Raw genomic sequence first — 23,427 nt, 5'->3', positions numbered from 1 at the left:
AGAGAAAATTGGTTTTCCATTCAACAATTTATACACATTTTGTTTTGTGGCATTCATTATACTCCTCACAATGTAATTAGCTTTATTCCTGGACAAGTGCCACACTTTTGATCTCATGTGGTTGATTGTTCTAATGAGTGCATATCTTTCTGGTATTATTGTTCACCTTATAGACCTGTCTATCATTTGGCTGAAAAGTTGAGCTACTGGGGTTTAGTTTGGTTCACAGTTTAAAGGGTATCTAAGTGCCGCAATATCAGGGGCCCCACCAGTCTTCATCAGACCAATAAGACTGGTGTTTTTTATGATTTGGATTTTGTTCCACATTTTTCTCCCACTGTAAGCAGGACCTCCTATTGTGATCTCTTTCAGAGTGGTCTGCTGTGGTAGCTGGGTACCATCTAGGTCTTCTGGTGTTAGGGTTGTGAAGGCTGAGGTTCATGTGTTGCATTAGTCCTTTAGACTAATTGTTTCCTTGTATCTTCAGTTTTCTACACTCTTCTTTGCTCCAGATGGAGAGAGATAGATAGTTGCAGCTTAGATGGCCACTCACAAGCTTTTAAGACCCTAGTTGCTACTCACCAAAGTAGGATGTAGAGCATTGTCTATGTGGACTATGTTATGCAATTGACCTTAGTGTCCCCCAAGACGATGGTCCTGAGCCCCCAGGCCCAGAGACTCATTTCCTTAGGTGTTCGGTTATGACTAAGAAGTTTTCATAACTCTGTCCCCTGTATGCTATACTATATCCATTTTGTATTTGCAGTGCATAGAAATACATAGGTAGAGATAACCTCAGTCAAACCTATATCTAGTCATGGCTGCAGTCCCATTCATCTTCCCACCTCTCAGCTTAAGTATTATCTGTGTATCCACTCATAGATTATTATTATTGTTGTTGCAGAATTCTGTATGTATCTTCCTGGAATAAATCTCACTTGGTCATAGAATATAATTCTTCTTATATATTACTAAATTCCATTTACTAATACTGTATAAGGATTTTTCACATCTATATTCATGAGAAATATTGGAGAAAACTCAAGAGGAAGAGGAAAGACTTTCATTTATCCATATTTTTGTTTTTCTTTCTTCTAGTGGAATAAATGCACACAAATCACATAGACTAAGGCTGGCACATGATAAGCACTATATATGTTATCTGTTGTCATTCTTACTGGACAGACTGGGATATATGTCCTTTAGCAAATTGGGTTTTTAGTAAGATATAAAGTCCATAGAAACATTGGCTCCATCCATAGGAAGATATTGTTAACCATTACAGTTTCATAGTAATAGGAGCTCTGGTAGTACAGTGGCTAAAGCACTTGACTGCTAACCAGAAGGCTGGCAGTTCAAACCCACCAGCCACTCCTCGGAAGGAAGGTTGGGCAATCCTATTTCCATAGTGATTCTGCCTCGGAAACCCAAGGAGGGGTCGCTATGAGTCGGGGCCAACTCAACGGCACATAACAACAATAACAACAACAACCATCAGGCCTTCTGCTGGTAATAAGACCATTAGGGGAAAAGCTGGTCATGCCACTACTTGGACTAATTTATTATTCAAGAAGGACAACATCAGGTACCAGGTGAGGATACTATGGAATAAATACTGATTGAGTAACTTTGGGGTATAATGTACCTATGAGATGATGCCCCATTTTAATCCTCATATCTTAAGCTTGGAGAAAATTAACCTCTGATATAGTTAGTATCCCTAAGGAGTTCTGGTAGCACAGTGAGTAAGGCACTTGGCTGCTAACCAGATATCAACAGTTCAACCCCACTAGCTCCTCCTCAGGAGAAAGACAAGGCTATCTACTTCAGTAAGGATTTACAGCCTTGGAAAACCATTGGAGCCCACTATGAGTCAGAATTGACTTGATGACAGTGAGTTTGGTTTGTTTGTTTGTTTTTGGAAAGAAGGTTTTTCTCAGAGTGTGGCTAGCCTAGCATTCAGGAAAATAATTTTCTTTAGATTTAAGAGAATTATTTTCAGGCTGACTCTGACTATTAAAATAACGGCTCAATCTACCCACTCATCTGTCTTTCCATACTTTAAACTGACATAGAAGGGGTCTCTGTAAGTCGGATCTGACTCGACAGCAGTAAGTTTGGCTTTTTTGGTTTTAGTTGTAGGATTACAAAGTCAAATATGGTCACTGCTAGTAAATGTCTTATTCACTGTAGAGAAGGCTGATAAAGACACATGGGTAAAGATATTTTTATATATAGAATGCAATTCATAGAGCAGGGCATCTTACCAGTTTGGAGACCTTGGAGGTCAAAAATATTCTCTCAGTTGACATGAGTTTTAAAGAATGAGTAGGAGTTAGACCAAGAAAAGAAGGTGAGGTTAAAAAGAGATAACAGAATATTTAAATACCTGGAGACATAAAACAAACAAGGATATTTAAGGAATAACAAACTGGCCCTCTGGCTAGAGAAAAAGATGGTGTCAGAGAAGGGAAGAGTAGTAGTGTGGTAGTTAAGGTTATGTGTCAACTTGACTGGGCCTCGTTTTGAGTGGCTGGGCAGCTGGATGTAGTTACTCCCCATAATAAGACTGGTAATCAACTCCATGGTGGAATCTACTGGAGCAACTTAGGGATGTGCTCTGCTTCCAGTATATAAGAAGCGTTGAGAAAGGTCTCTGCAGCTTTGTGGCATGCTTGGACCCTACATGTAGCCAAGTCTTCATTCAGCAGCCTGCTGTGTTTTCTGCCAATTTTGGGACTGTCTCTGGACTAGAACTAGTGGCCTGCCATGTTGTTTGGCAATCTTGGAACTGTGCTATTTTATTTGTCAACCTTGAGTCTGCCAGCCTCAGCAGCCAGCAGCTGCATGAGTAAAGAGATGTTTCTAGCTTCAGTGGGCTGGAAGCAAGAGGCAGAGCTGCAACCCAAGGTTGAGGGGCTTTCACTCAGCCCCTAGAGCTGGCATTTTGAACTTGGACTTCTAGCCTCCAGAACTGTAAGAGAATATATCTCTGTTTGTTAAAGCCAACCATTTCTGGTATTTTCTGTTAGAGCAGCACTAGAGAACCAAACAAGTAGCAAGAGATATTGACAAGATCCAGATCATGAAAGCTCTTGATAAAAATCATGACTTTCACAAAAATAGAAATTGAACGCATACCAAAGATTTTCTTTAACTAATAGATTAATGAAAGAACCAGTAAGATGTTACACTGACAATTCAATGAGTCACAGCTCTGTGGACAATCTGGAGTGCTGAAATGAATCTTCAAATAGATGTAAAACTGATCAATATCTACAGGGCAGTAATCACTTACATCTCCACAGGAAAAATTAATTTTAATTTCTATAAACAAGAGTATATTGAATCACTATCAGTTTTCTGTGACTCACAGAGAAGTAAAATAGCTCAAAGCCAATGAAAGAGATAAATAACCTGAAAGGGTGCACTAGAAAGGACACCCAGTAATCTTTTTCTTACACGATTTTCCCTTTCAGCAAACCTTTTTTTTCCGAGGACTACTCTGTGCCAGTCTTTGTGCTAGGTGCTGGGTTACAAAGATGAGTAAAGCACATTTTTTGCATTTAAAGAGTTTACAGTTGAATAGGAGTGACAGACAAATAAAATGTCCATATAATGTAAATGCTAAAATAGGGGTATTCATCTAGACTAAGTTGGCAAACGTTTCCTGTAAAGGCCCAGATGGTAAATAGTTTTGGCTCTGTGGGTCAAATGATCTCTGTAGCAACTATTCAATTTTGCTATTTCAGTGTGAAAACAGCTACAGACAATTCTTAAATGAATGGATGTATGTGTGTCCCAATAAAACTTTATTTTCAAAATCAGGCAGTGGGCCAATTTGGCCTACTGACTAGCTTGCTGACCCTTGATCTAGATATTATTTTCTTCTAACTCTATGTCTTTCAATATAGAAGAAGAGATTATTATGAAAATTAAATTAGTTAATACTTAAAAAGTGCTTAGAATAGGACCTGAAAATATTAAGCTCTCTATAAGTTTAGTCTTTATTTCTTGTTTCCTTTCTAGCCTGCTGTTCCATTCCATGAGATTCCAGAGGGTTGGTGCAGATGCTATGGAATATATGCTCAAAGTCTAAAGAAAGGGGAACTATGATTGGTTTATTTGCTCACTGCTTAGGTCACTTTAACAGTGTCCTAGATACAGAATTTAGCAGGTTCATTTGAACCTTGAAGCCATGATTTTGTGAGCATTTGTGTCTGCCTTCAACTGAAGGCACTCCAGAGAGGAGTGAAGTAGGGGAAGGAAAATTGGCTTTGAAGTTGGATGATCTAGATCAAAGCCCATCCTCTACCATTTAGCTTTATCTCATTGACCTAAACTGGCCTTATGCTTAAAATGCTAGTGATTATCCACCCTTCACAAGGTGATTGTAGGAATTAAGTGAGGTGATGTGTAAAAATACTACTTTGTAAACCTTACTTTGCAGCTGTTAGTAACTATTAACATTATTAGGTTATACTAATGAGTTAGAGGACTCTAACTCATCTGTTCATGGGTTCTTTCCCCACAGTTTTCAGCCTCTGTGGTGAGTGGGTGGACATGATGGACGCACTAAAGACCCGGTGCCGTTGTACCTAAGAGAAAAGGCAATTGTTATTTAGCACATTTAGCACTAATATATAATTAGTAGTTGAAAATAAGATTAATTGTTTAGGCCTTTGTTTCACTAAATGATACCTCTATGGCTTCCTAAACTTTATATTCTGCAGTGTAATCAAAAGAGAAACAATCGACCTTTCTTTTGTTGAGTGCGTTTATACAATTATCTGCTAAATGGAAAGAAAGTTGAGTTTGCCATGAGGCTAAAAGGCTGTGCGACTTCAGCAGTGCTTGTGATTCTCGGAGGCTGGGACCCAAAAGAAGAATTCAATTCAATTCAACATCGTTCAGCAAGTGGAGATTTACTATTTGCTGGAGATTGTGCCAGATGCAAGGAACACAAAGATGACTATGACATCATCCCTGCCCTCTGCTCTCCTGGAATTCAAAGCTGGATGAAGGAGACAGACATAAACAGAGATAGCAGAGTTAGGTTAGAGGAAATCCTAGAAGGGAAAACACAAGATGTCCTCTTCCCAGGGCTTGCCCTCACTTCAGGGGCAAGGGAGTGGACGGGATTTATAAGGACAATGAGAAGGAAGGCTGTCTTTTTGCTATTTTTCAGAGTCCTATTCCTAGGAGGTTGTTGTTGTTATGTGCCGTCGAGTCGGCCCCGACTCATAGCAACCCCTCCTTGGGTTTCTGAGGCAGTATCACTACAGAAGTAGGATTACCCAACCTTCCTTCCGAGGAGTGGCTGGTGGGTTTGAACCGCCAGCCTTCTGGTTAGCAGTCAAGTGCTTTAGCCACTATGCTACCCACCAGCCACTCCTCAGAAGGAAGGTTGGGCAATCCTACTTCCGTAGTGATACTGCCTCGGAAACCCAAGGAGGGGTCGCTATGAGTCGGGGCCGACTCGACGGCACATAACAACAACAACAACATTCCTAGGAGGAGCAGCTCTGGTGGTGTAGTGCCTAAGAACTTGACTGCTAACCAGAAGGCTGGCTGTTCAAACCCACCAGCCGCTCCTCAGAAGGAAGATTGGGCAATCTACTTCCATAGTGATACTGCCTCGGAAACCCAAGGAGGGGTCACTATGAGTCAGATTTGACTTGATGGCAGTAAGTTTGGTTTGGTTTGATTCCTAGGAGGGGGGACTGTAGTCATGGACTCTTACCTCAACTTGTGTGTAGAAAGAGTTTTTTCTCGATGTATCATCATTTTAATGACTGTTTTGCTTCTTCAAATTGAGACATTGGTCTGGTTTAAAAACATTCCTTTTTAACAGCTTCATAAATGGGAACTTTATGAGTTTAACATTGGTGATGATTTCCTTGTCTAAAAAGAAGATAGAAAGAGAGATTACTGGATGTCTAGAACGTCCTCTAGGAGTTCTGGTGGCACAGTGGTTAAAGCATTTAGCTGCTAACCAAAATGTCAGCAATTCAAACCCACCAGCCACTCCAGAAAAATGAGGCAGTCTGCTTCTGTAAACATTTACAGCCTTGGAAACCCTAGGTGGGCCATTCTACTCTATCTTATACAGTTCCTACAAGTCGGAATCAACTCCATGGCAATGGGTTTGGTTTTTGATTAGAACATCCTATAGTTATTTCTGCCTTTCGTTGTATTTGAATTAACTTACAGATTTTGAGGTTGTAGAGAAATGAAAATAATGCAAGTGATTCTTGTCTATAAAATGCAAATAAATTGCACCTGGTGGAATGCAACCGATTATTGCCTGATGGACAATTTTGCATCTAGTTGTAAATTGATTCCAACATCCTTTATTGCCTGTATACATGCGGTTCTTTGAACTCTCCTTTGAACCCATTGTAACATCTTACTGGTTTCCACATTAATTAATGAGGTAAGTAAAACCTTTGACATGTATTCATTTTTTATTTGTATGAGAGTCATGATTTTATCTTTTTTTTTTTTAATTACTTTTTAACAGTTCTTACCTCTTTGTATGCCTAATGTACAGCACAGGACTTTGAAAGCAAAGGCAAATGGTATTATTTTTCTTCTCTCTTTTTTCTAAATACAGCACAAAACCATTTCAATGGAAAAACAACAATTGGTGATGTGACGTTTGACAAGATCACTTAATGCTTTTGAGAATATGTATTTTCCCATCTACAAAATGGAGATGTGAAGACAAAGAGGACTTGGGAAGCCAAAAAGCACTGTGCAGATACTAGTTTTTGTCATAGTCATTGTTGTTATTGTTACAAACCTTTTATAATATCTTCAGGGGTATGTACTTGGCACAGCCTTTTATGAATAAGCCTTTCCATTTAGATGAGCTTCTTATGCCTGGATGCTTGTGGAGGGTGCTCTCTGGTGAGCTCCTTGGGAGCCCGTTCTTAGCTTGTGCAGTGGGCACTGCAGAGCAAGGCTGAGCTCCTAGCCAGGCTGGGAGAAGCCAGGCAGTTCAGTAGCTTAGAGCCTCTCACCTGCTGCTATGGGCTTGGTTCCAAGAGTTTCCAAATCTTCTGAAAATTTCCTTGTGTTTTCTTTGTCCTAGTGGCTGAGTCACAACTTTTAGAAGGCCTCTATGTACATGGGAAAAATACAGAAGTCCAAGGAGTTCTTGGATGGTGTGAATGGTTAATTGCTGATTGCTAAACCAAAGGTTTAGCAAATCTCTCCAGAAGTGCCTTGGAAGAAAAATCTGCTGCAATGCCTCTGAAAGGTCCCAGCCTTCAAAATCCCATGAAATATACAGTTCTACTTTGCACACTTGGGGTTTTCATCAGCCAGTTGACAGCAACTGGCTTAGTTTTTTTTTTGTTTGTTTGTTTGTTTATAGAAACCCAGGGAAATTTCCAGTTCCATTAGATATTTATGGAGTACTTTCTGCATGTAAGGTCACCAGGGGGAATATGAGGTCAGTTAGAAAGATCAAAGAGCAGAGTCAGAAAAAGAGGGTACTAGTTCTTACCTGGGAGCTCTGGTAGTGTAGTGCAAGGCACTTGACTGCTAACCAGAAGGCTGGCAGTTCAAACCCACCAGCCACTCCTTGGGAGGAAGATGGGGCAATCTACTTCCATAGTGATACTGCCTTGGAAACCCAAGGAGGGATCACTATGAGTCGGGTCCGACTCAACGGCACATAACAACAGCAACAACAACAGTTCTTACTTGACCATTGTATCCTTAGTGGAATCATTCTCTGAGCCTCAGTTTCTACTTCTGTAAATCAAAAATATGTTTCTTGCCTGCTCCTAGGGCAAGCATGGGGTCACTCTGTGGGACACCATTCAAGATGTGTTCTATATAAACTATTGTTAGTTGCCCTCAAGGCGACTCAGACTCACAGCAACCCTATGTACAACAGCGTGATGAAATGTTGCCTGATCCCGAATCGTCTTCACAATGTTTGGTGTGTTAGAGTTCATTGTTACAGCAATTGTGTAGTACTTTCCAAACTAAGTGGTTCATCTTCCAGCACTGTAGCAGACAATATTCTGTTGTGGCCCACACGGTTTTCATTAGGTAATTTTTGGAATTAGATCACCAGGCCTTTCTTCCTAGTCAGTTTTAGTCCTGCTAGTATTTGAAACACTGGTGGCATAGCTTCCAGCATCATGGCAACACTCAAGCCACCACAGTACAACAAACTGACAAACAGGTGATCTATATTGAATGGTACCTTCTGAAATACACAACAGGAGCTCTGGTAGCATAGTGCCTAAGGCACTTGACTGCTAACCAGAGGGTTGGTGGTTCAAATCCACCAGCCACTCCTCAGAAGGAAGGTTGGGCAATCTACTTCCATAGTGATACTGCCTCAGAAACCCAAGGAGGGGTGGCTATGAGTCAGATCCAACTTGAGGGTACATAACAACAACAACAACAGCAGCAAAATACACAACTGGAGTGATGCTTTTGGATTTGTCCAAGGCCTGCTTCATAGATATTCCTTTTTTTGAGAATTGAAACTTAACATATACATATGTTTGTCTAAATGGTAATACAAATGTACCTTTTTAACTTGTTGTTGTTGTTCGGTGCCATTGAGTCATCTCTGACTCATAGTGACCCTATGCACAGCAGAACCTTTTTAACTAGGTGGGTTTATTTCTTGTTAACCTATCCCTTTTATAACCCATTTAAAATTAGAGTATTTTTCTAAAAGGGATCACATTAGGAAATCCTGGATAGAGTGGGAGCAAAATATGGAACAAAACACAAAATAATAAAAAAGACCAGAGTTATGATCTGATAGAGACTGGAGGAACTCCTGAGACTAAGACCCTTAGTCATCTCTCAGGCCTGGAACTGAACTCACCCCGATTGCTCAACTTTCAGCCAAACAATAGACAGAATTATGAGGTGGACAATAACATGAGGAAGGTACACACTTCTCAGGACAATCAACCATACAAGATCAAAAGGGCAGCATTTGCCCAGGAGTAAAGCTCAGAAGGCAGGAACGGTCAGGAAAGGAGAAAGGGAAACTGTAACCGCAGGGAGGAAGTGGGAAGAGGGTTGTGACATTGTGGGGTTTGCAATCAATTGGAAAACCAATTTGCTCTGTAAACTTTCATCCAAATCACAATAAAAAGTTAAAAAAAAACTTAGAATATTTTTATACACAAACCCAGGGTAGACCAAGATGGAATTCGGATTTCTCATGTACATCTGGAAGATCAGATGTGCCCCACTTCAGAGGATGATAGCGTGATGTTCAGGCCACCCACTCCTTACAGAAGCTTCTTTTCTTTTAAAAAATAGTTTTAAATTGTGATTTGGATGAAAGTTTACAGAGAAAATTGGTTTTCCATTGAACAATTCATATGCTTTTAGTTTTGTGAGATTCACGGCAATCCTCACAATGTAACAGCACTCCTCTCACTTCCTCCTTGAGTTTACCCCTTCCCTTTGCTCTTTTTTCCTGACCCTTCCTGCCTTCTTTATCTCTGGGCAAATGTTGCCCCTTTGACCTTATATAGTTGATTGTTCTAGTAAGTGCATACCTTCCTGTCATTATTGTTCACCTTATATGCCTGTTTATCATTTGGCCAAAAGTTGTACCACTGGCATTGAGTCCAGTTCTCAGCTTAAAGGGTGTCTAAGGGCCACAGTCTCAGGGTTTCACCAGTCTTCATCATGCCAATAAGCTTGGTCTTTTTTTTTTTTTTTTTTTATGATTTTGAATTTTGTTCCACATTTTCTTCCTCTTTATCCAGGACCTCCTATTATGATACATTTCAGAGTGGTCAGCAGTGGTAGCTGGGCACCATCTGTTGCAAAAGCTTCTTAAGACTCAAGTCCATGACAATAATTGGGCTTCTTTGCTATGGTCTTACTCTGGTAATTCTCAGATATCCATTGCTGAGGTTTTGTCAACCACAGACCTTGGTGATTGACCTAGGGGTTGTCTCAAAATGTGGGTGAAATTTCTCAGCACTGAGGTCTGAGATTCAGAGCCCTGGCGTCTGTGTGCACCTTCTTGTCCTACCCAGTCTCCTTCCTTTTTGACTGGCCTTTTAAAGAGACTTTCAGAGGCAAGTTGCCTTTTGCATTGGTCACTTAAGCTCTCTTCCCTTTCAACCAGAGCCTTACTAGCTCCCTCAAGAAGCATTGAGAAAAATCAAAATCAAACTCGTGATCATTGAGTCAATTCTGGGTCATAATGACCCTATGGGACAGAATAGAGTTGCCCCATAGGATTTCCAAGGCTGTAAACCTTTACAGAAGCAAACTGCCTCATGTTTCTCCCTTGGAGCATCTGGTGGGTTTGAACCACAAACCTTTTGGTTTGCAGGCCAGTGTTTTAACCACAGCACCACCAGAGCTCCAGAGCATTGAGAAAAGTTGCCTAAAATGATAGATTCATTCATATGCATAAAAGTTTACATTTTAGTCATTTTAAGCTTGTAAAAGCAAGCACACCTAGTAGGGGAAGGAAGCCTGGAAGACCTGGTGCACCTTTTCACCTGAGAATAATAGCTGTGAGATGTTGCAACAAACCTGAGCCCATTCTGGGAAAGGGTGTGCTGTTTATCTTTGGAGCCAGCCAGCATGGTGGGGAACGAGGAGAGAGCAAACTCCACACCCTTTTTGCACAACTCCAGTCCAATACGCAGTCTCTGGCTGTCAGGCCCCAGCCTGCAGAGCAAGCAGCTGGACTGAAAAAAAAAAAAAAAAAGTTACTCTTCCTGTGGTCAGTGCAGGCTTTTGTCCAGCAGGGTAATAGTGTAAATCCTTTGAGACTTGGTTTCTTTAGTCTTTGAAGGTGAACCAAATGGAAGTTCCAGGGAGAAGGCTCCAGTGTGTAGACGCTCCTATTAATCAAGGCCCAACAGGACTCCAACTAGGGATGATTGTGGTGAAAGACACATTTCAGCCTGTGACATTCGCATTTGGAGAGGACTTCTGCCTGATGAGAGAGCGTCTCCTTGAAGTTGGAGCAAAACCTGACTCAGAACCAAACCTTTGAAATTGTGGGGCTGGGGCTGGGGATGAGAAAAGAAGACAATACCAGTTGTATGTATTCTATCCTTATTCTGAAATGGCTGACTCATTGATTGGACATGTTCCTGGTATTTCCTCTTCACAGTCATAAGGATTGGAGTAAATATGCAGAAAAAAGACAAAAGATAAGAAAGAAAAAAAAAAGGAAAGGAAAGGAAAACAGGATTTTTGGTTATTCTGTGCTTTGTGAAGTTGACTATCATTATACACACTAGAGAGTTCTGTCTACATTGTGTCAACACAATAGGCTGAAATGTAAATCCATCAAACAACTACATCTCTGTGTGTATATATATGTCTATGTGTGAATGAATGAGAATGGACTGATAACCAGTGTTTATTTTTTCTCTCTCTTTTTGTATGTGTGTGTCTGCATGTGAATAAGGTCCAATAGACCAATCACCCGGGCTTGTTTATTTACTATTTTTTTCTTTCTTTTTTTTGTTGTAAAAAGAAAGTGCCTATACACCAACTTGAATTAATTTTAAATACCTCATCTATTCCTGAATGCAGACTTTAGAATGAGACAGGAATGGACTCAAATTCTACTTTAAATACTTAGCAGCAACCTGACTTTGGTTTGATACTCTTTGAAGATGATGTGAGAATTTCTCACCTATAAAATTGGACTAATATGCCTGGTTCATATTTGGTGGTGATGATTAGATGAAATGGTGTATGTAAAAGTATCCTAGCTCAGTGACAGAGTGGTGGGAGATGAAGGTGGAATGAGGCAGGGAAGGAGTCTGGCAGCCTTGAAAGCCAGAGGAAATAGCTTGCCTTTATCCTAAGAGTAAATGGAAATCAAAGAAGGTCTTAAATGAGGCAGTGAGTGAGGGCTACAGTGTGGAGGAGGCATCTTTGGGGGGTGGGGGAGGGCTAAGATCGGAGGCAGAGGGACAGGTAGGGGCTGCTGCTGAAGCTCAGGTGACTTCAAGCATTTTTTGGGCTTTGACCTCCAGTGATTTCCTGCCTCTTGGCACTGCACCTGTTCCTGCTTCCAAGAAAATACTTTGAACTTCAGGTTCCTAATCTTGGACCCACTATTGTTAGTAGGTTTACTTCTCAGTTCAAACATAGTTTTTGTTCAATTTAATTAAGTCAATATGTTTTAAGTACCTGCCATCTGTTAAAAAGTCCTTTGGCTGAACATAGACTATAGTGTAGAGATGGTATTAGGGCTTGAGTTATGTCCCCCAAAAATATGTATTATAAATTCTAAACTCCTATCAGTACTTATGGATGTAATCTCATTTGGGAGTAGGGCTTTCTTTGTTATATTAATGAGATTATATCAATGTAGGGTGAATTTTAAGCCAACCACCTTTGAGATAGAAAAGGAGAACATTAGACATGGAGAAGGATGTACAAACGGAGGGTAAGGGACATACCACATGAAGATTGCCAAGGAACACAGCAACAGAAGCTAGAAAGAGACAAGGACCATCCCTCGGTGCCAACAGAGAAAGAAAGCCTTCTCCTTGAGCTGGTGCCCTGAATTCGGACTTCTAGCCTCCTAAACTGTGAGAAAATAAAGTTCTGTTGGCTAAAACCACCCACTTGTGGTATTTCTGTTATAGGAGCACTAAATAACTAAGACAGATGGCAAATAGTTTTCAACCCTCACTGGTAGAACCTGTGTTGGGAAGGATTTGGGGCCAAGTCCAGGTTTCACAGGTGAGAGTGGGTTAGCAGCATTTGCTCTGGGTAGAGGGGAAGGAGACTTGTGGTAGCACACTGGTCACTATTTACTGATTCTGGCTCAGTGACTCCCCACTCCTGTAAGCCACCCTAGCTTGATCTTGGCTCTGCTTGGACCATCTTATCTTCCAACAGCTCCCATTAATTTGGACACAGTAGTGGACACCTATAGCTTTGCCTGCCCAGCAATTATGGGGGGGGGGTTGAGTCATTCTTTTACTGTTGGGACTGCTATGCCAATATAATGTTAGCTGACAGGGACCTCCTGTAGAGAAAGCATGTTTGATAATGAACAGAAGACAGCAGAATTGGAAACAAAGAGACCAAATGGGAATAATAATGTGAGGCCCTGGATCTCGCAATGCCGGAAGCCTCATAGCCTGAATTCACAAAGTCCTATGTCCAACAATTCAAAGTGATGGGCTGAGTTAACAAATGACCACAAAAATTACTTTATGGAACATGAAGTGTTTCCTGGTAGTGATAGTTGGGGAGACAACTTTCTGTCACAGTAAATGGGTGCTTGAATTACTATTTTTTGGGATACTAAAGAGAAAGATGGGAGTTTTGGTGGCATAGTGCCTAAGGCATTTGACTGCTAACCAGAAGGCTGATCGTTCAAACCCACCAGCTACTCCTCAGAAGGATGATTAGGCAATCTACTTCCATAGAGATACCACCTCGGAAACCCAAGGAGGGATCTCTATAAGTCGGAAACGACTTGACGGCAATGAGAAGTGAGAAAGAGAAGGACTATGTTTTAAGATTAAAAAATGTGGGTATCTTCAGATATCATATATTGTTGTTGGTAGGTACCACCGAGTTGGCTCCAACTCATAGCGACCCCATGAAAAACAGAATGACACTCCCTGGTCTTGCACCAGCCTCACAATCCTTGCTATACTTGAGCCCACTGTTGTAGCCACTTGTTGTCAATCCATCTCATTGAGAACCTTCGCCCTTTTCACTGACCCTCCACTTTACCAAGCATGATATCCTCCAGGGAACAATCCTTTCTGACAACATGACCAAAGTAGATGAGACGAAGTCTGGCCATTCTTGCTTCCAAGGAGCATTCTGGCTGCACTTCTTCCAGGACAGATTTGTTAGTTCTTCTGGCAGTCCATGGTACTGTCAGTATTCTTTGCCAATACCACAACTCAAAAGCATCAGTTCCTCTTTGGCCTTCCTTATTCGTTGCCATGCTTTCACTTGCATACAAGGCTATTGAAAATAGCATGGCTTGGGTTAGGTGCACCTTAGTCTTCAAAGAAAGATTTTTGCTCTTCAGCACCTTAAAGAGGTCTTTTGCAGCAGAATTTCCCAGTGCAATATTATATACTAACTCTTAGTAATAAGCATCTGAATGGCCAAGACTGTTAGTCTTCTCCACTTTTCTCTACTTCTCTACATTTCCCAGATTCCATTGCTGGTCAGTTAGAATCATGACAGAATTCTGAGCAATGAGAATGTGGTTGACGTGATGTATAATTCTGGTTTGGAGCAGTTAAATGTGGTTTTGCCTTGCCTGTCCTTTTTCTTTTCTATCCATATGGCCAAAAGTAAAGGCCTTCGGCAAGGCAAAGGAACAAGGCAGATGTGTTCTGTGCTTCTGAGCCACCCTTTGGAAACAGTTGCTCAGGAGAGTCACCCAACCCATATTAAATCGTGATAGGAAACAAACTGTGTATGTTATACCACTGAGAGTTATTTTGGAGAAAGGGGAGACTTTTTATTGTGGGAAAAAATATATAACACAGTGTTTGGCATGTCAGTATTTTTTACATGTACACTTCAGTGACATTATTTACGTTCATCCTGTGGTACCACTATCACCACTATCCACTGAGTTTTGAGATTTATTTATACAATATTGTTGGGCACCATCTGGTAGATTTGAACTGCCAACTTCTCGGTTAGCAGCTGAGCACTTAACCACTGTGCACCAGGGCTCCTTACTTGTGACCATTGTTGCTGTTGTTATGGGCTGTCGAGTCGGCCCCAACTCATAGCAACCCCTCCTTGGGTTTCTGAGGCGGTATCACTACAGAAGTAGATTGCCCAACCTTTCTTCCAAGGAGCGGCTGGTGGGTTTGAACCGCCAGCCTTCTGGTTAGCAGTCAAGTGCCTTACACACAATGCTACCAGAGCTATTGATCACTACATTAACAAGTAATATCCAGAAAGGACTGAAAATTCCATAACCCCAGAGCTTAGAAAAGGCTATTTTCATACTGACATTTAAAAATCTCTACTATTTATTTTCTCACACAAAGTCCATTTTGTTGATAATGCAAGTTTAACCCATGCCAAGAGTTTGACGAGATGAACACTTTCACACATTTGCTGGCACTGTAAATTGCTAGAGGTTTTGAAAAGCAATTTGGCAATATTTATCAATTATCTTAAAATATTCATACCCTTTGTTCCAGTAATTCTACTTCTAAAAATCTACCCTAAGGAGATGATGAGAAATGTGTGTGCAAAGAATTATGTATGAAGCCATTTACAGCTATCATGGAAGCAATGTAAATTTTCAACAATATCAGAATGGTGGGCAATTATAGTACCTGTGCAAAATAGAACATTATGTCTATGGCAATTGTGATCATGAAGACATTTCAGGCTGTAGGGAAATGTTTATACTATAATGTTAGGCAAATATCAAGAAAGAGAACTATATAAAAGCCTACTCTATTTGTATATGTACTTTGAGGAAAGAAAAGCATAGGGAACAATGCACCAAATTTAACAGCTCACAGTGGTTTTCTCTTAGTGATGGAGTACACTTTTTTGTAATGCCCAGTTTTAAATAATGATATATGATTTTTAAAAAGAGTTTAGAGAGAAAATTATTTTTCCATTCAACAATTTACACACATTTTGTTTCTTGACATTACTTGCACTCCCCTCAATGTGACAGCACTCTTCCTACTTCCTCCTCGGGTTCACCATTTCCTTTTGTCCTTCTTTCCTGCCCCTTCCTGCCTTGTGAGCTTTGTTTTGGGACAAAGACTGCTCTTGTAGTTTCCTACGGTTGATTTTTCTGAAGAATAATTTCCTCAGGGGTGTTATTTTTCACCTTATGTTGTTGTTATTGTTGTTGTTATGTGCCATTGAGTTGGGCCAGACTCATAGCGACCCCTCCTTGGGTTTCTGAGGCAGTATCACTACGGAAGTAGATTGCCCAACCTTCCTTCCGAGGAGTGGCTGGTGGGTTTGAACTGCCAGCCTTCTGGTTAGCAGTCAAGTGCCTTAGGCACTACATTACCAGAGCTCCCCTTTTCACCTCATAGATCTATCTATTGTTTGGCTGAAAGGTGATCACTAGGGGTGGGTTCAGTTCCAGGTTTGAAGTCTCTAAAGACCATATTCTCAGGGGTTTCACCAGCCTCTATCAGACCAGTAAGTCTGGCCTTTTTTGTGATTTTGAAGTTTGTTCTACATATTTCTCCCACTCTGTCTAGGACCTTCTATTATGATCCCCATCAGTAGTGGTAGCTGGGCACCATCTAGTTCTTCCAGTCTCAGGCTAGTGGAGTGTGTGGTTTGTGTGGTTCATCAGTCCTTTGGGCTAATTGTTTCCTTGAGTCTTGGATTTTTTTCACTTTTCTTTGCTCAGGATAAGGAGAGGACAATAGCTGACTCTTACATGGCCTGTATTTTATAACCCAGAAAAAATTGCAAAAAGCCTGATTTTAAAATGTCTTAACTGTTTCCCAAGAGGTTGAGGTTATCCTTGAGTTCTCAAAGGTAATCTGAACTTCCTGAGAATCATTTTTAGACAGAACTCTAAATGTAGCCCTCATCTAATGACCACTAAATACTTACTCAGAAAAGTGTCAGGGCCACTAATGTGGGGTAAGTTTTTGAGAATGTAAAAAAGACAGTAATCAGGGTAAATGAATTTTGCAAGTTGGGGAGAATTCTCACCTTTACCTAATCTTTGACTATGAAAAGAAAGATAAAGAGAGTGGAAACAGGGCTTGGAAGAAAGATGAAGTAGGGTGGGGTGAGTTGAGTGAAGTGAGATTAAGAGGGAGAGAGCACAAGAAAGAGAAAGAATATGCCTAGATAACAGGTAGCAGAGTTTGGAGGAGACAAAATATATTTACCAGATGATTGTGGGGGGATTTGCAATAGGGTAATCAGAGTTATTGAACTACAGGTAGAAGATTCTTGGATAATTCCAGGAGAAGAGAACTTGAATTCTCTATAATTGGTACAAAAGTCTTAATATGTAGATGTATACATTCTGAAGTAATAGACACAAACAAGGATCAGCAAATGATTAAAATAAACAAATAAATAAAGGATGAGCATTCAAATATGACCCCGATAGAGCTATTTCCTTCCCTAAAGATGAGGAATTGGATTTTAATATCATACTCATATTGTATTGTTTTTCTGTTTCCCTCATGGCTCTAGAGATGCAAATGAAAATGCTTCATATCTTGTGGTTGGATATAAAAGTGGGAGTCTCCTTTATTAACATGTTGTACAGAATAGTGAATTGGAGAAGTGAGTGAACAAGCTGGAATCCACTGCTTCATTTATGCTTCATTCACTCACTAATCCATTTGCTCACTTACTCATCCCATGTAAACTGAGAATGACTTGAAATGTGCTAGGCAGGGAGATAGAGAGATGAATCAGTTCTCCATCTTCGATGAGCTCAGAGTTTGATGGGAAAGACAACCATGTAAATACACCAGTTATTATACAGTGTGTGTGAAGTGCTATAATTCTGGTATGTACACAGCGTGGAGAGCACACCCTTGATGGGATAAGTCTATTCTTGAACCTGTAGGAGTTTTCCAGGTCAAGAGAGTAGGAAGGGAATTCCAGGCTGTGGCAAGAGCATGCCACACAACGTCGGAAAGGTGAGAGAGGGCAGAGTATGCTTGAGGAAGAGAGAGGTATTTGGTTTGGGGAATAATAGGCTATAACTCTGGAGCTAGACTGGGAATGACGTGCATGCAACAACAGTCCTCTGCCTTGGCATCCCAGAGATTCGGATTTAATTGGCCTGAGATGTGGCTTGGTTATTGGGTCCTTCAAAGCTCCCCAGTTGATAACAATGTGCAGCTGGGATTAAGAAGCATTCCGTATGAATGTGGAAATTTCTTGAATAATTTCACAGATTTATGTTTTTCTAATATTATTTTGGCAGCAGTATGGAATGAAGAGAGACTGGTGGCAGGAAGGCAAGTCAGGGATTGAGTGCAAATGTTCAGATGAGAGAGGATGAAGGTTGTAAAAGAGAGTAACGATGAGGAAGAGTGGAGGGGAACACATTAGAAAGATGTTAGGAAAGTAGAACGGGATGGGATGGGAAGAGGGAGAGAGAAAAATATTCAGATTTCCTGGGTGAACTCAGGAGAACAAACAGGATTGGTGCATACTTGAGTGTCTGAGAGGCAGGGTGGACAAAGTAAGTTCAATTTGTTTCTTGTTGAGTTTGAGATGCCCATTTAAATTAGTCTCACCTTTCAAGGACTAGCCATCACTTTATGGGTTTTTCCAGTACCTGGGTACTGTGGGTCAGATTGCTCCATATCCATTCCAGTCTTCTTCTGGGTGCTTTCTGGTACTTTCAATGCTGGAAAGAAAAAGAATCCTATATTTCCCAGACCCCAGTGCAGCTAGAGCTCTGCAGGAAGTGTAGTCTGCCAAAAAGATGTATCCATATAAGATTCAAAAGATGGGAGTGAAACTTGGGAGATGGAAGTCACATTTCTGCTGCTTCTATTTCTGTTGGCAAGCATGGCCATTCAGGCATTTGTTTTTATGGGTTTTCTTTGGCATTTGAGCAATGGTCACAGCTGCCCTTCTCTTACTTCACAATATACAGGGAGTCCTGACATCCACCCCAAATCTTACTTTTGGGCTTTGTCCTGGAGCAAAAAATCCTCCTAGGTGCCAAAGGGACAATTCAAAATATTGGTATTTGTCATGCTTCCTCTAGTCGAAGCATCATCGATTTATTATTGGACTGTATATCTTCTCCTGTTGTGCTGTGTGCTGTCAAGTGAATTCTGACTCTTAGCAACCCTATGTGACAGCGTAGAACTGCCCCATTCGATTTTCTAGGCCATAATCTTTACAGGAATAGGTTGCCACCCACAAAGCTGCTTGTGGGTTCAAATTGCTGACCTTTCAACTAGCAGCTGAGCTCTTAACAATTATGCCACAATAGCTCCTATATATTTCCCCTACCTAACATATATTTCCATTCAGAGAAAAGTATGGCTTTAGAAAGAGTACATTTTGGTATACATTGGAACGTTATAAATTCAGATATATTATAGAGTGAGGTGGTGGGAGGGGTGATAATTTTCATTTAACTACCTCTCTCTTTTACCCTCCAAATAGTGTCAAAGAATGTCTCACTTCTAACAGTAAGATAGACAGATAGATGGGTAGATGGGTGGATGGATGGATGGTTGGATGACGGCTTCCATTGAGTTGACTCTACCTCCTGGTGACCTTATGCACAATGGACTGAAATGTTGCCTTGTCCTGCATCATCCTTATGATCACCAGTATGTTCAAGTCCATCCCTGCAACTATTATGCCAATCCACCTCACTGAGGGTCTCCTTCCCCAGTGCTGGCCCCCTGCTTCACCAAACACAATGTCCTACTCCAGTGATTGATCCTTCCTGATAATGTGTCCAAAGCAAGCTGGGTGGACCATGTGGGGTTGTGATCCATTAGTTTGCATCGGCTTATTTTTGGAAGTAGATCACTAGGCCTTTCTTCCTAGTCTGTTTTAGTCTGGAAACTCCACAGAATCCTTTCCACCATGGGTGACTCTGCTAGTATTTGAAATACCCGTGGCAGAGCCTCCAGCATCACAGGAACACGCTAGTTATCACAGTATGACAAACTGACAGATGGGTCTGACAGTGAAGCCTCATAGAATATAACTGAAAGAGCAGGTGAAATGCAATGAAAGCAGCTGCATCTCATTTCCTCTCTAACCACTACCCTCAGGACAAGGCTTCCTTTCTCTCTCTTCCTTAGGATTAGAATAACAAATATTTATCACTCATAATAAGCATGTTAGGAAATACCAGTCTCCTGGGAAGCATGCCCTCCCTGCATTTTCTCCATTTTCAGTTAAGGGAAAGGGCTTGGTGAGAATCTCACTCATTTGATCCTCAACTACATCTCATCTGCATATTTAGCTCCAAACCCCCCCCCCCAAAAAAAAACACAATACCATTTTATTTCATCAGTGAAAATGACATGTGAGTGGTAAGAAGTTTTGAAAATATTTCTGAACACTTAGTTAGACTCCCTTTATCTACTTTTACCCAAAGACTATTGGATCAGAAATTTAGCTTTTAGAGATTTAGGATTACAGGAAATATAAATATGTAAAATCTTCCACATTAGTTTCATCACAGAAAAAATATTGAGTAATCAGTATTTAAAAAGAGTAGATTAAAACAATAAATTAGTCTAAAAATACAGTATATGAAAAGGAATGGAATTAAAAATTCAAGAAGAGAAAACACCAATGGTACATGTTAGACAAAGATTTGCATATGTATTTCTTTAAGTGAATAGTGGGTATTAAGTTATATGATAATTAGGTTCCACGGGATACATTTAAAATAATTATATATCAGTTAAATTTTAAAAATGAATACTTATAATACACCATAAATTACATTACTTGAAGCTATTTAACTGGTGATGAATTATTTAGATGTCAACTTTAAAATGTGCAAATGGATACATCATTTTTCAAAATTCTTCTAAAAGATGACATTTGAAAAAAACTGTACGAAGATCACTTCTTTAAGGACAAATCTTGACCACACCATTCCCATCCCCCTTTTGCCCCAGTTAGCTCCCCACCCCCCACCACCTGGAGAGCAGAATCTGTTGGGATCAGCAAATACAAACTAACTCTAACTTCTTGTTTGGTTTTATGTGCTGTTGAGTCAGTCTCGACTCATAGCGACCCCTCCGTGGGTTTCCAGCGGAATCACTGCGGACGTAGATTGCCCAATCTTCCTTCCGAGGAGTGACTGGTGGGTTTGAACAGCCAGCCTTCTGGTTAGCAGTCAAGTGCCTTAAGCACTGCACTACCAGAGCTCCCACTCTAAGCACCAGCCTGCTTCTAAGGACCAGCGTTCAAGTACATCCCAGACTAAAACAGAACAAGAGATTTCAGATCTTGGCTCTTTGTATTTTTCATGCCTATCGTCCCCTCGGTCAGGCTAATCCAGACTTGACAAAAATTAAAAGTGTGGGCATGTCTTTTGCAGAGATGCGTCACACACATGTCATTTACACACGGCTGACTCTACAATTTACAACCTTCAGTTACAAGCAAGAACATGCTAATTTTTATATTAATTGCTCTTTGGGTTAGTGTTAAGGGTTTATGAACAGCTGAGTATAATGGAGAAAGTGAAAAATGGGTCAACGGCGTGCTCTTCACCTTTCTTTCCTGTCACCTTGTCCTCACTTCACAGGTTCACTACTTGTATACTTCAGGTCACTGCTAGCTCTTGGGAATTACAAACTTCTAAAACTCCGGAAGTTTCCGCTCAGTAAGGGTTATGCTGTGGTCTTCAGGCGCCTCCTAGCCTCAAATTGTCTGTCTGTGATTTAGAAACCCACTGAGATCCTGCCATCTTCAATTCTTTGTTAGGAAGCCAAAACCCTCCAGGCAGCTTCCCCAGATGTCGGCGCCTTGGCAACGCCCTGGTTTGAACACGATTTTAATAGCGACTAATTCCCTCGGCTGTGGCACTGCCGCAAATGGCTCATCATTTTACAGGCAAGTTTCAACAGTCGTGTAACCAGATGAGAATATTTTTCCAAACAATAGTGGTGTGGCTGCAAACAGCTAAGGCATGTCAGAGGACAGTTGTGGGGTGAGTGGCATATGGAAAGTGGAGTGAATTACCTACTTTCTGGAGTGATTACTTATTTAAACCTTTAATGGTTTCTCAAAGGTAAGGGGTTGTTTGAGCCCATGCACAGATTCTTTTTGATATATGTGCAATGTCCTAGAAAGAGTTTGTATTCAGGGGCAGTGGTTGCTAGCCAAGTGGGTACAGATTATTAGAAGAGTTACTTTCCAGTCCCAACCTAAACTTTGGAGAGAAGGAAAAGTCAGCATCCAGAAACACTGCCCGGACATACACAGACTGAGGCAGCAAATTTATCACTTGTGTTTAATGTCTCATGGCTCCATCTCCCCCAGTGGGGCACTGGAAATCTGCAGCTGCCTTGGTCACTCTGGTGGTCTACCATTCAGGATTCTGCTTCATAACGGGTGTGGGTGGTGGGAGGGCACCAAGAATCCATGTGTCAGAGGCTCCTATGCCTAGTCTCTGCAATTCTATCCTCTAGAACACATGGTATTGTTCCAACATCTGTCATTTGCCTGATAGCCTATTAAAAACTAACTCACAAATTCATTTAAACCACATTGACTCTAGTTAGAATTTCAACTTATAAACCAGAACCCCAAACCACTGCCATTGAGTTGATTATGACTCATAGCAACCTCCACGGGGTTTCCAAGGCTGTAAATCTTTACTGAAGTGAACTGCCTCATCTTTCTCCCATGGAGAGGCTAGTAGGTTTGAACTGTTGTTGTTGTTGTTGTTATTTGCTGTCGAGTCGGCCTGACTCATAGCCACCCCTCCTTGGGTTTCCGAGGCAGTTATCACTACGGAAGTAGGATTGCCCAACCTTCCTTCCGAGGAGTGGCTGAGGTTTGAACTACTGACCTTTTAGTTACCAACCCAATGATTTAACCACAGCACCATCAGAGCTCCTAAAAATAAAAGTAAGAAGGTCCATATAACATGTATGAGATGGTACCCACAAAAAGGCCTTATTTTCCTGCATTTGTTTCCAATGACAGACAACACTGTTTGAAAATTTGCTTTGTGGCAGATTCTTTAAGAAGATCAGTGTGAATCCTCATCTTAGAGCTACTAAGATCTTACATCTCCAGATGAGGAAGCTGAGACTCAGGGAGATGATTGTATTGGCCCAAAGTGAGTGGTCTCTATGGAGCAGAACCTAGTCTGTCTGACTCGAGTGTGTGTTCTTTCCACTACACTGGCTCTTGTTGTTGTTAACTCTGTTTCTCCTGAACTTGAGTAATAGCCTGAAGTCCTAACTATGTGCCTTGTGATTCTGTCGACTTTGGCAATATCATCTCTGAGTTTTCCAACAACACTGTACTATTTGCCTTAGGAGTCATGGGACGGTAGTAGCTCTAGGCTGCCACTACTCTCAGTTGCCCTTCTCTGGAATTTCTCCAGCTCTGCCAAGTTTTCCTTGAATTTCATTGTCCAGACCTGTACCCATGCACCTCTTTGTTAGATAAGGAGCCATTTCTTGCTTGGTTTTTAATTCCCACCATTAAATACAAAATTCCAAAGTGAAATTTTGAGCTGGAAAAAAGTTTAGAAATAATCTATCCCAGTGGTACTCAAACTTAATGTATGCATCAGAATCACGTGGGGGGGGGGCTATACATTACTTATCTATTGCTGCACAACAAATTCCCCCAACACTGAGCAGCCGCATATAATAAAGATGTAGTTTAAACCATTTCAGAGGGTCAGGAATCCAGGAGTAGCTTAGCAGGAGGGTTCTGGCTCAGAGTCTCCAATGATGACTGTTGGGG

Source organism: Orycteropus afer, unplaced genomic scaffold (assembly GCF_000298275.1).
Source record: "Orycteropus afer afer isolate SDZICR_OR568_19922 unplaced genomic scaffold, OryAfe1.0 scaffold00014, whole genome shotgun sequence".
Classification (NCBI taxonomy): Eukaryota; Metazoa; Chordata; class Mammalia; order Tubulidentata; family Orycteropodidae; genus Orycteropus; species Orycteropus afer.
Note: the sequence above shows the minus strand (reverse complement) of the source record.